This window comes from Gavialis gangeticus, unplaced genomic scaffold, assembly GCF_001723915.1.
Source record: "Gavialis gangeticus isolate Ggan-Ray unplaced genomic scaffold, GavGan_comp1, whole genome shotgun sequence".
Taxonomy (NCBI): domain Eukaryota; kingdom Metazoa; phylum Chordata; order Crocodylia; family Gavialidae; genus Gavialis; species Gavialis gangeticus.
In genome coordinates, this window is record NW_017729029.1 from 12866670 (window position 1) to 12879463 (window position 12794).

Below are 12794 nucleotides of genomic sequence, written 5' to 3' on the forward strand. Positions count from 1 at the left end.
GCCAGAGGCTTTCTTGGTTCCTCTCCTTCCACAGGACCGGACGGGGTCGAGTCAGAGGCAGAGCAAGTATAAGTTCTGCATACAGCTACTGAGGGCCCTTGTTCAGATCCACCCTGGATATGATTGCAGAGAGTTATAATAATAAATAACTGTAGTTCAAGACAGCAGTGTCCAGAGTGTTGTTGCTGAACTCACAATGTATCACCCACCATGTGCTTTCTGAGCTATTTTCTGTTCCCTAGTTGTTTTGGAAAGCTTCTTCCATCGAGGGGTCAGTGGGCACCCACAGGCCGGCTAAATCCTTCCAGTAACATTTTGTCACCATTTTTTTCCCCAAAGGCCAAAAGATTCTGTCTTCATACAGGTCATCCTCCCACTGCCTAGTGGCCGTGTTTGCAAATAGTCACCAAGCTATTTCTAGGCACTGAAAAAGCAGTGCTAGGCCACTGGGCTTTTTTTGGTGATCCAGCATCCTGCCCTGACAAAAGCCCTTAGATGCTAGAAGTAAACAGTAATTACTGTCAAGCACATAAATACACAAGGAGCCAGTGCAAAACTAATACTGAGACTGAGACAGAAAATCACAAAATCCGGGGCATTCTAAGTGAGGGCTGCCATGGCAACCCTGACGAACTCCTCTGTGATTAGGTACAGAAGCAGTTCCTTGAAACCTCCTGGCAAAGAATCACGTTGGCTCAGATTTGAGTACAAAGGGGCAAGGCGAAGGCATGCCAGGAGCTTGAGATACTATTCCCGGAGGGTGGGGAAAGGAAGCTTTGGTCTTTCTGAAGACAAGGTTTTCTGCCCTAAGGAGGTGGCAGTTCAGGACCACCTGCACGAGTGAATCAGTCAGACAACGTGGCTCTGGAGGACACAGTGGCTCACCTGTCTTTGATGGAGGAATAACAGAGGTGCTGGAGGGAAGGGATATGAGACTGAAAGGCTGTTTCGAGGATAGCTCAGATAGACTAACGAGCTTGTCACATGGCACCCAGCAACACTTCATCGAGAGAAGCACAGAAGAGGCCGTTAGGTGATGAGGTGAGATGGGTGGGAAGCTGTTGCAAGGGGGATGATAGATGCAAGCTGTCTTCTTTTGGAGCAGACCTAGAGAGGGTCTGTAAGACAAGAGATTTAAGCTTTCTTGAGAGCTGCGGAGACAACAGGGTGGTTGGGGGTCCACCTGGGAGATGAAGACTGAGACTTTTATGGCAGCCCTCAGGACAGATTTCAGGCAGGCAAAGCATGCAGCAAAGGGCGGCAGAGGATTTCCACCATAGGGGTACAGGCTTCACTGGTGTGACTCCTGGAGAAGCTGTGGGATTTCACACGAGAGGACAGCCGGAAGCCACCCCATTGTGTGACGGGGAAGGATCAGGTTTGCTTTTTTTACTGAGCCACAAGAAGCATGTGAGTGAGTCTCAGGGACGAGGCTGCCTGAGCTGGAAGAGAGCAGCGGCAGGTCCCTGGTGCTAATATAGCTGGTGTGCACTGATGCACACACTCCACTTCCCCACAGCTTCCTCATGCACTGCGAGGGGCTCTCCAGAGACTGGCAGGAACATGTCCCATCAACTACTGTAACTCTAAAACTGAGGCAGAAAGCACTACCGTCATGAGCGCTGGCATCAGGGGATATGTCAACAGTGGGGTGCACTATGCTTCTTGCACCTGTCCTTGTCTCATCATTCATAGCCGGTGTACATCTTCCAAACCATTTGCTGCATCCTAACTGCAGCTTCACTCTACTGTGTGGTACTTAGGAGTGGGATTTTGAAAGCTGCCCAGGAGACATGGGCACCTATTTCCCATCCACACTAATAGAAACTGAAGTTCAGCTCATGCTACAAAGTTTTGTCAGCAGACCTGCGTGGGTTAGGAGTGTGACAGAGATCACACACTTAGGTAAAAGGGTTGTGCCAGCCAGGCTCCCCATGTAGGTGCAGCTGTGTTGAGCCAGGAGGGCTTTTTTGTCCAGTTGCCTCCAGGAAGAACAGGAAGCCAGGAGAGTGAAGACGTTCTAATACTGATTATAATTGCTTCGCATAAAAGTTACAGTGATTTACAAATACCCATGATACTTCACGGCATCAAAGTCAGACCTTTCTGAAGCATTCAACTTATTTTCACAAGAATTTTTGGAAGGTGCCACTTCAGTTTAAACGTGGATCTGGTGGGGAAAATTTAGGCAAAATAAATTACTTAATTTTTAATAGTATGTATTAGATGTTTCACAAAAACAATTGTTTAACAAAAACATCTTTGCAAGAATGAGTTATTTACTTTTAAATGCCTTTGCATTTTACGGGGGTGTTGGTTGCATTTTACATGTTTTGTGGCATGGATATCTTTCACGGAAGTTTAATTATCTTTGTAAGCCTGCTGGGTGTGTCACACAGACAGTAACCTCACCTTTTTTTAGATCAATTGGCTTTTATTCTGGCTGAAGGAAAACCACAAGCAAAGCAGAACAAAAGTAAAGCCTCCACAAGAGAGCACATTGTGCGGTTCTGCTCTAAAATGATGCGTCACCTTGACTTGGCACTTCCAGGCACTCCAAAACACAGGGCGCCTCAGAAAGACGACAATTATTTAGCTACACACACACTCACACGTGGAATGAATAATAGCACTTTTGACAATTGAGCCTTTGCCCTGGCAGTGTGTGGGAAGTAACTCATCTGCACATGCAGAAAATGTCAGCGGGCCAGGGACAGTGAAAAAAGAACTAAGCTTTACATCAGCGAATTGGTGTCATTCAGATGTTTTACTTCTAAGGCTAAGATGCTTAGTACAAGTTGCAGAAGCAGGAGAACTCTTTAAACACAAATGCTCGGGCACTCGGAGTTTGGGGAGGACAGGCAGATGGGAAACTCCACTGAGGGCTTTCTTGCCGACGGCAAGCGACAGTAGGGTTTGGAATTACCCATCACGTCCGGCATCATGTGCTATCTCATGCTTATAACAGCTCCTGGAAGTAACCAGGACACTTCCTTCCCAGTTTGATTCCCAGGGTAATTAACCTCGTCAGTCCAGTGCACCCCCTTTCATTTCCTCTTCAGAGGGACGGGGATGGGGAAGTTCAGAGGCAGATTTGGGCTTCTTCACGTGTAGGAAGGGATTTGGGGAAAGAGATCTAATCTATGCTCAACATGAAGAGTTATGAAAATGGCATCACCAACCTATTCACACATATGCACATGCACGTACAGGCCAATGAATGTGCACGCATAGGCACATGCACACCCCTACACATGCACACACGATATTCCTCTGTTCCTTCCACCTTCCTTGTGCTAATGTGGGCATCCATTCTAACTCGTTTGTCCGTGGCTGGAATAGCAGCTGCAGAGAGACTTGGGCAGCATCTTTTGACCGGTTGAAAAAATGCAAAGTAACTCACAGCTCACCATCAAGGGGTTTGGTACCACCTCCCCCCAATGCCTTGGATGTTTGCTCCACTCCTTTCTGCTGGACTTCTTGGGCTGGACCTTTGAAGGACTGCACAGACACAGAGACAGCAACTTGAGCCAGTGCTGTTTCCAGGGCAGCATTATGGCCTCCTGGGGTACAGCTCTTCTGGCACAGGAGAGGAAGGAGACCTGATAGGATCCTAAGAGGATCTGGGTCCTCCAAATAGACCACAAACATGTGCTTGAAATAAATGACTTACAGAGTGTGGGACACTGTCTGGCCAGGGATGACCTTGTTCATGCAGTCTAGACACAGGCCAAAATAGAAGAAATCTCCATACCACAGCTGGTCTTGCAACCTCTGTTTAGCCCAAAACACCTTTTTCTCATAATTGTGGCAAGAGAACAATTCCTAGAGTCCTTAGTCTGCGCCAGGGAACCGTTCTGCTTTAAGGACCTGTCCTGCATTACTCAAATACAGGGCTAACATGAGTTATTTTCCTCCTTGTCATGCACCTGCTGTGGAGTGCACTCCACACTGCCAGGACCGGAGGGAGTGCACTGCAGTACTGTGCGACCTGTTGTCAGACCTCACAGCGGGTATGAGCTCAGACATGTGTCACTGCCACCTCCTTTCAGCCAGAAAAGTCTTCCAGCATAGCTAATCATTTAGCACAGCCAGTAAACACAGCCCTCTTCTGTCTCACCTGAGGAGTGGGATTGCATTGTGCTGATCCTTTGCGTACTATTTTCAACCTCTTTCCTAACACAATCTTGTCTCATGATAACAACAGCATTGTACATGACGCCTCCCCCCTCATCCCGGGCAAACAATGATTAGAGTCTCTTGAATACACTGAAGAAATAGATTCATGTAAAGCAGCAAGACTGCAGCCTATTAAAATGCTTTGATGTCAGAAAGAAAAAAAAAGGAAGCTGGAGGACAATAGTTGCTGTTATTACACATTTTTGACCGGAGCAGTTGACCAAAATGTCAGGGTCCTGTAGGCTGCTTCTGTTAGAAGCAAAAGTGTCTGATGCCCTGGATGCGATCCTGCTCGTTACAGTCATTTTTCTCTGAATGGAGGAGGTATCAGCAAGAGGAATATTTTGCTCACATGTCCAGACCTCTTTCAGCCAGCACTTAACCACTATGCTCTCTCTCTGGTGTTTTTCTAGACTGTGCTATCAGCGTCTTTGGCTGTGTTGGCCATTTTCGTGCTACCTTCTGTTACAGCCTTTCTGGTATTTCTGTCTGCTTTTTACATGCACAGTGAGAAACCTCTTTCCCTGCCTGTGCCTCTGCTTAATAGTTTTACACAGCATTTGGCCCTCTGTCCAGGAAGTGAATAGCTGTGATAATGAAGTGAAGGCAATAACTGCCACCTATCACTTCTGTTCATCTGTATGTTCAGGACTGGAACAGCATCTGCAGGGAGACTTGGGCAGCATCTTTTCTTCATCTATATATTCATCTACATGTAGATGGATATGGTGAACATGTTCTGTATAGCATCTATCTGTATGTTCATCTATACCTTTTGCATATAAAGGTACAGATGAACAGATGAGCTGCTCCACCGGATCTGCCTGTGGGCCTGTTTTTATCCCTTGGTAACTGGAAGCTAAACCAGGTAGCTTAGCCTTCAGTAACAAAAGGGTAGATTACTGCAGTTTAGCTTCTCCGTGTTTGTCTTGCTTTATTTACAGAGCCTGGGGGGCCTGGACTGTGTTGGGTTCTGGAAAGAGCTTTGTTAATTTACTACCTGTGGTAAGTGTTGGTGTTTTATAATAATCCCAATAATTCCAAGAAACCTATTTTTGCAGCCACCTCCCTGCAAAGACTTGCCTTAACACTTTCAGGAGACCTCCTTGTCATGTACGGCCCTGCAGAGATCAGTCCATTGGTGCCTGTTCTGGAGGCAACGGTTACATTATCCTTTAAGGCATTTTGTTTCCCAGTCCCTGTGCAAAGCCCGAGCTGTCTGAGAGCTGCACTCCTGCTCTGCACTGAGCTCTCTTTTTTTAAGAGTACTTATTTCACAGCTGCAGCGATCAATGCAGGAAGGAGTGAGAATTGGTTCCTTGGTTGGTGTTTTGCTTATTAGTAAAAGCAGCCAGGAGCTGATGTGCACTCCAATATCAGCACATACTGGGACAGATTCGCTCCCTCTGCCCAGCCATGCTGCAGCATTCGTATCGCCCAGAGGAACGTTACCGGGCTCTGCCTGGCAGGCTGGGTTGTAGTGAACCACGAGTCACTCCTGGGCTCGTTCAGAAACAGGACGTGTCTGCACAGACTGAGTGCACTTGCACTCCACCAATTCTCAGCTGGTGTGAAGTCCCCATTGCGTCTGGTGCCAGGTAGAGCAGCCCCAAGGCTGCTCCACAGCACAGGCCGGAGTAGGGAGTTCTGGTCTGGCCGTACGCCACCGCATCGCCTCAGATACCAGCGGTCCCACAAGCGGAATCAGCCCCACCAGGTCAAGGCTGGACTCGATGATCTTCCGAGGTCCCTTCCAGCCCTAATGTCTATGAAGTTACTTGGGTCCTAGTGGTCACCTGAGCTCTTCTCCCATCGGCTCAGCCTGGGGAGCTCAATGGATAACTTGGAGCTGCAGTGCTGAGCTCTGGACAGGCAGGTAGGTGGTGGCCACCTTGGCGCCAAGATCCTCTCTCCCCCATGCACTTGTGAACGAGGATCCTCCAGACACATGGGCTTCATAATAGCAGAAGGACAGGGCAACCAGGGTGAAATCGGGGCACTGGGCTCATTCTGCACTACCCTTGACCCCTCCAAAGAGATTCCTTGCAAAGAAATGCTCATCTGATATCCTCACCCTGTGCTATGGAACAACCCCCCAGGCATATTCACACATACAGAGAGGGGATCCGGGGGCAGCCACCACCTGGAACCTCATCATAGCATCATAGAAAATGAGGATGGAAGGGACCTCAGGAGGTCACGACTAGTCCAGCTCCCTGCTCCAAGCAGGACCAGCCCCAACTACATCATCCCAGCCAAGGCCTTGTCTAGCTGGGTGTTAAAAACCTCCAAGGATGGAGACTCTACTACTTCTCTGGGTCACCTGTTCCAGTGCTTCCCCATCCTCCTCCTAATATCCAACCTCAACTTCCCTTGCTGCAGCCTGAGCCCATTGCTCCTTGTCCTGTCATCTGCCCCCACTGAGAACAGTCCAGCTCCATCCTCTTTGCAACCCCCCTGCAGGGAGATGAAGGCTGCTATTACATCCTCCTCACTCTTCTCTTCTCCAGACTAACTCAGCCTTGTTCCCTCAGGCAATGGCAAGCTGGTCCAGGGTTTGCCAGGTTCCAGCCACTCTCCATGCTCATCTCAGGCCTGGGAAGCCCTAACTTCAGGCTAGAACTAACTGGGGACTGATTATTCTTTTTGCACAATGCAGAGTAACCTCTGGGCTGCTCTAAGTCACACTTCAAACACCCGGGGTCTCCAGAACACAATGTCACTTCCCACTTTGCTTGTCCACTCTCCTTCTGCCAGGGGTTGAACAGGACAAGACCACAGCTGAGCCAGGACCCTGATGCTCTCTTACTGAAGCCAGAGTGAGGCAAAGCAGCCAAAGCATAGGGGAAACCCCAAATCAGTGCTTCACACATTTTTACAGCCACAAACATTATGCAACTACTTTATCAAAGCATAAATCCTTCTTCTGTAGCAACATGCACCGCTTCCTAGGTCTACCTGAGCAAGATCAAACATTCATGCTATCAGTCTGATTGGTAAATGTTCCAAAAGAACAAAAAAATAAGCATATACTAGTGCAAATGTAGCTCATGATTCTGGAACGACGGCGCTGGGATGTGCCTTTCACTCACTGCTTTGGAACATGCAGACAAGTGAGGTAAAATTCACCCAATACCAAGGATGGAAACGGTCATGTTTACTCCAGAAAGTGTAAAACATTATAACCACTTAACGAGGAGCAGAGAACTCAGTATGGATCATCAGTGACTAATCACTCGGCTCCAGTAAACACTCTGAAAGTCCACATTTGGGAGAAAATTCTCCTATGGCAGACGCGTGCGCCACACCACTGACTTCAGTGAGCAATGAGTTATGTTGCATGTTAAAATCATGCTGGTTCCAGTCACTCATCACTGAGAGCAGGAACCTCTGCCTGTTTGGTGCAGGCTGATATGGGGAGGATGAGGGCACAATTTTATGCCAGCCTGGTTAACCTAACATGCCTGGTGATTAATCCAGCCTCTCCCAGATGACCTAATTTTAGATACCATAATTCTCCTTATCTGTTGTCAAGACATTCAGCTCAGTCCAGAATCTGAACTCCTACCTGGCAAGATCTGTGTGGCTGGGAGAGAGTGACTGAGTCATTTGTGAATGCTAGTTATGAATCTTATTCTCTCTCCCTGGGACCCGGGTACATACCAGTCGTCATGTTCCTGCAAACTGCAATGGAGATAACGATATATAGCCCTTACAAAAAACTGCAAACCCCCAAACACACCCTGAAGAAATAAGGCAGAGGAGAAAGAAGGAAGCAGTCTTCTGTTCTGCTTCCATGAACCAAGCAGCCACACAGCCCCGTGGCGGCCAGCATTGTGCAATGTCCTGGCCCTGTCTATCAGCACTGGGCTTTACTGGTGCCTAAGGACATCTCAAATATTCTGTCCTATATGAAAGACCCTTGTCGTACCAGATCAGGGGTCCTCAAGCTTTTTAGACCCGAGGCACCCCGGATAGATTTGAGGCTTCTCCTGGAAAATGCTGGCTCTTAGTTTTCTCCCTTTTTTTGCCCACCAAAAAAAAAAATCAGGAGTTTTTCTGTTGCAAAGACCTGAGAAAGACCATGGCTATGGATTTCTATTGGAAATCTCTGGGTTTATCTTGTGAATTAAGGTGGTAAACCTAACAGTGCTGACATTGTGTGGCACCCTCAAAAGGATCTCGAGGCACCCCAGGGTGCTGTGGCATCCTGACTGAGAATCGTTGTGCAGGCTGAAGGAAAGTGAGGCTGTAGATCATGTGTGCCTTGGTAAAAACCCTACTGAATGCATATTGTTCATAACAATCGCTGTGATTCTACTTGGACATAAGTGGGCTGACAGCTTTCTGAAAACAAGGACAAAGATTTTATGTAGAGGAGCCTGGGCCTGATTCTGATTTTTAGTTATGTGTGTATGAAACCAGAGTAAATGGAGTTTTACCTAAAATCCAGACCTGGTCCTGGGTGCTCTTTAAGATGCCAGCTATGTCGTCTCTACTGTGTAACGATATACCTGGCCTTACAACTGATGTCAGCTACTGGCAAAGCACAAAACAATTCAAGGAACATTTCAGATGCATCTTTCAGCTTCTCAGGATGCGTGTCTTTCCAGCTGACATTACATCATTGCGGCCTTTAATAATTTAGCAACTCTCCTATCAGCTCTAATGCAATCTATGTGTCAGACTGGTGCCAGAACAGGAGCAACCGCACTGGGAATCACATGTCAGTCATTTTCTGTATGTGGTGTTTTGCTCCCCACACAGCAGTGCAAGGTGTGAGCCAGGTCCTGTCCTCGCCATTCACCAAAGAAGGACAACGATTGCCCGGGGATGTAATGGCCCCTGCTCATTACCAGTTTGGCTCTTTCCTGGTTGCGTCTTCTCAGTGAGTGATGTCACCCTCTAGTACCCGGCACCAGAAAGATTAGAGCATCTCCTGCTCATGTGTGCTGTTTCCTGTAGTCATGAGCAGCAGGACCAACCTTTTCAGCAGGTGCACCATAGATTAGCCTTGCACCCACTCTGAGTGCCTGTACAATCCCCTTCCTCTGCCCATATGCTGCCGCCAAGTTGGCCACCCCTGATCTAGCCCATCTTAGACCTGGGCTCTCCACTGTCCCTTCTCTGCACCCCTTCCTCTTGGCTGAATAGCATTGTGGCCTGTGCTGTTCACACACAATCTTCCCTACAGACCAGTGGGAGTAGTGCTGAAGTGCAGCTGTAGCCCTGATGCTCCACAGAATGTACGAGAATCAAGATTTGTTCAGTGAAATCTTTTATTGGACCAACAGTGCAGTTGGGAGAAACATTTGACAAGTTTTCGGGCACAACACACCTTTCCTCAGGTCTGGGAAAAGCAGATGTAGCCTAAGCTAAAGTTTAGGTGGAAGAATTACCTTTGCTTAGCTCTGTTATATAAGTGAAAACTGTCCCTGAAAAAAGAGGGAATGGTGCAATACAGGTCAGTTCTAACTACTGTCTTTCAGCCCTAAACCTCAATAGGAGCTTTTCTTTTCTCCTGTGTTGCTAATGAGGCTACATGGATATGTTAGCGGGGAAGAGCATCATGCAGTTGTCTAGCATTCGCAGTGCTGTACGTCCCCTGTGGTCTAATTTCTGGCATCTGATTCTTTTTCTGGCTGTTCACTTCAAAGTTTACCCAACAGGCAGCAATCGCAAAGCAAGAGGTGCTGCCCGGGGTTTCTGGGATGGACCAGGAACCAAGAAGAGATCCTGACTTTCTCATCTACAGCACCCTGGGAAGGCACCACAGGCCTGGAATATCCCACTGAGTTGCTGAAGGCAGATAAAAGCATCATTGGGTTTATGTTGCATCAGCTCTTCCCAGCTCTCTCTGGCACAACAGTCCCTTCCCCGACAAACTAAGAGGACTCCTCTGGCTCCTATAATTGCATTGTGCTGTTTTCAGTCTCAGTGACAGTCTGTCTCTGTGTAAATGTCTCGAGTTAGCGATGTAACAGAGACCTGAATCCTCATTCCCCTCTGTACTGCCAGACAGCTCTTGGGGAATACACCTGGACTGAATACACTGTGGGCTGAACCTTTCATAGATTTCGGTCGGGCCTTTGTTTGAGCTCATCATGAAGCTTGTGGGATCTGATAACAAAATTCAGCACCTCCCACCCCCGGAAGGAAGTGCTATTGATAGCAGAGCAGTACAGTGCAGCAGAAAGCTGGGTCTGAGCTAATGGTAGTTAGGCACAACTTGGTTTCCTGTTTCCAGTGGAGTTTGGCAAGGCTGCACCCTGCCACCATCCTTGTTCAGTATCAGTATTGAGCCCCTGATGGATCAGCTGGAAGAAGCAGCTGTCAGGGGCATTGAACTGAACATCACTTTGCTCTGAAAGGTTGATGTCTCTGTCTTGTTCACTTGGTGGAGTGACTTGCTGCAGCTGACGGTCAGTTTGGAGCAGTGCGTGTTGGCCTGCATGTCAACCAGGACAGAATGAAGTCCCTAGACAATGACTATTTAATACCCTCTCACTCTAGACTATAACCAGCTCATTGTTAATCTGCGCGGCCATGATACCGAGCAAATGGCAACCATCAAATACTTGGAAAGCCTCATAAGCAGTTCTGGAGGATGTCTGAAAGATGTGGGTGCTTGTATAGCAGCAGATGTGTTCTGGGCTCATCAGTGGCCTCCGTGGAGACACCCTGACATTAAGCATCACTGGGGATGAGCTGAGAAGTCAGCTCCCCCCGCAGACAACTCTCATAGAAGAGGGACAGAGATCTCCCTTGGGAAGTGAAGCTGGTGAGGCCTAAGGCCGGTTACCGCCAGACTGGGTTGTATGGATTGGGGGCTGGGGTACTAGCAAAGAGGGATTTCAGCCAGCTGCAAGCAGGAGAAGGGAGTTTTCTATGAGCGGTTGTGGGGAAGCAGAGAAGTGACCACAGGAGGGAACAGCGGTTGCTCAAGAAGCATTGCTGAGCAACAGGAACTGAGCAAAGGACTGCACAGACACTAACCGAAAGAGGCGTTTAACGTGTGAGAAAGAAGTTCCTGTTCCGACCATGCAACCACAGCCTTGTCCATCTGCTGCTTGGCGCTGGAGGGCAAACGGCCATATAAAGTGAACCTTATAGTCAAGAACATTTTTAAAAAGCATCAAAAGCACTGGTTCTCAGCCAGGTGCCGCAGCACCCTGGGGTTGCCTTGAGGTCCTTTCAAGGGTGCCAGAGGGTGCCATGAGTCAGTAGCACAGCTAAGGAAGCACAGAAGCAGTGCTGTGCAGGATCAGACCCTGCAGCTCAGTACTCTGACAGTGGCAGATGTGGATGCTATAGTGGGAGGACATGAAACCAGGGATTTCTAGAGTGATCCATCCCCCATTCGATACCTTCCCTGGCACCCACCACTTACTGGGCCAGAGATGCCATAGGACACACAATTCATGGGATAAACCCAGAGAGTTCAGATGGGAATCCCAAAAATCAAAAACACTCTGCCCTGCTGTGGTCTGGCTGAGCTCTTTGCAGCAGGAAAATGACTCTAGTAGTTTTCTGTAGTCAAACAGCCAGTGAAAGCTCAGAGCTGGCATAGTCCAAGGGGGGTCTGGAGTCTAACAAGGGGCAATGGAGTCTAACAGGGGTGCATCGAGACTAACAAGGAGTGTCCTGAGTCTAACAAGAGTGTTGCAGGTTTAACAAGGGGTGTCCTGAGCCTAAGAGGGGTGTATCGAATCTAACAGGGGTGCCTCAAGTCTAGTAGGGGTGCCACAAGTCTAACAGGGGTGATGCAAATCTAATAAGGGGTGTCTCAAGTCTAATGGGGTGTCCTGAGTCTAACAGGGGTGCTGCAAGTTTAATAAGGAGTGTCCTGAGTGAATCTAACAGGGGTGTATTGAGTCTAACATGGGTGTATCAAGTCTAACAGGGATGCATCCAGTCTAACGGGGGGTCCTGAGTCTAACAGGGGTGCCATGAGTTTAACAAGGGATGTCCTGTGTCTAATAAGGATGCATTGAGTCTAAAAGGGGTGTTTTGAGGCCAGTAGGGGTGCCACACGTCTAACAAGGGTGTATCAGGTCTAATGAGGGGTGTCTTGAATCTATCGGGCTATCCTGAGTCTAACAGGGGTGAGTTTAACAAGGAGTGTCCTGAGTCAATCTAACAGGGATGTACTGAGTCTAACAGGGATGCCCTGAGTCTAGTGGGGTGCCACGAGTCTAACAGCGGTGTCTCAAGTCTAACAGGAATGCATCCGGTCTAACGGGGTGTCTTGAGTCTAACGGGGTGCCCCGAGTCTAAGAGGGGTGCCGCGGGTTGAACCAGGGTGCACCGAGTGTAACAGTGCGTTCCCGGTCTACCGGGGTCCTGCGCGCTGCACCTGCCCGCCTCCCCGCCAGGGGGCGCGCGAGCGCCGCGCCCGACCACTGGACCCTCCGCAGCCCCGCCCCCTGGACGTGCTGCGTCACGCCGCTCCCCCTCCTCGCCACCTCCAGGGCATGACGACGCGCCCCTCCCACCCCCGCGGCCCCGCCCCTCGCCGGCAAGTCACAGCGCTCTCGCGAGACGTGCGCGCGCGGCCTCCGTTCCGTGCCTCACCCCGCGCCTCAGGCCGGGCCGGGCCGGGCCTTTCCTTCCTC

The 12794-nt window shown here is 49.0% G+C and overlaps 1 protein-coding gene across 2 annotated transcripts in view; it reads left to right on the plus strand.

Annotated features, from left to right (window-relative positions):
- Positions 1–12740: 12740 nt before the first annotated feature.
- Positions 12741–12794, plus strand: part of WDR44 (WD repeat domain 44) — a 48423-nt gene continuing 48369 nt past the window's right edge. For both annotated transcript variants that reach the window (XM_019521266.1, XM_019521267.1), the window contains exon 1: positions 12741–12777. The gene's annotated coding sequence lies outside the window, so the exon portion shown is untranslated. The remainder of the gene's footprint in view (positions 12778–12794) is intronic.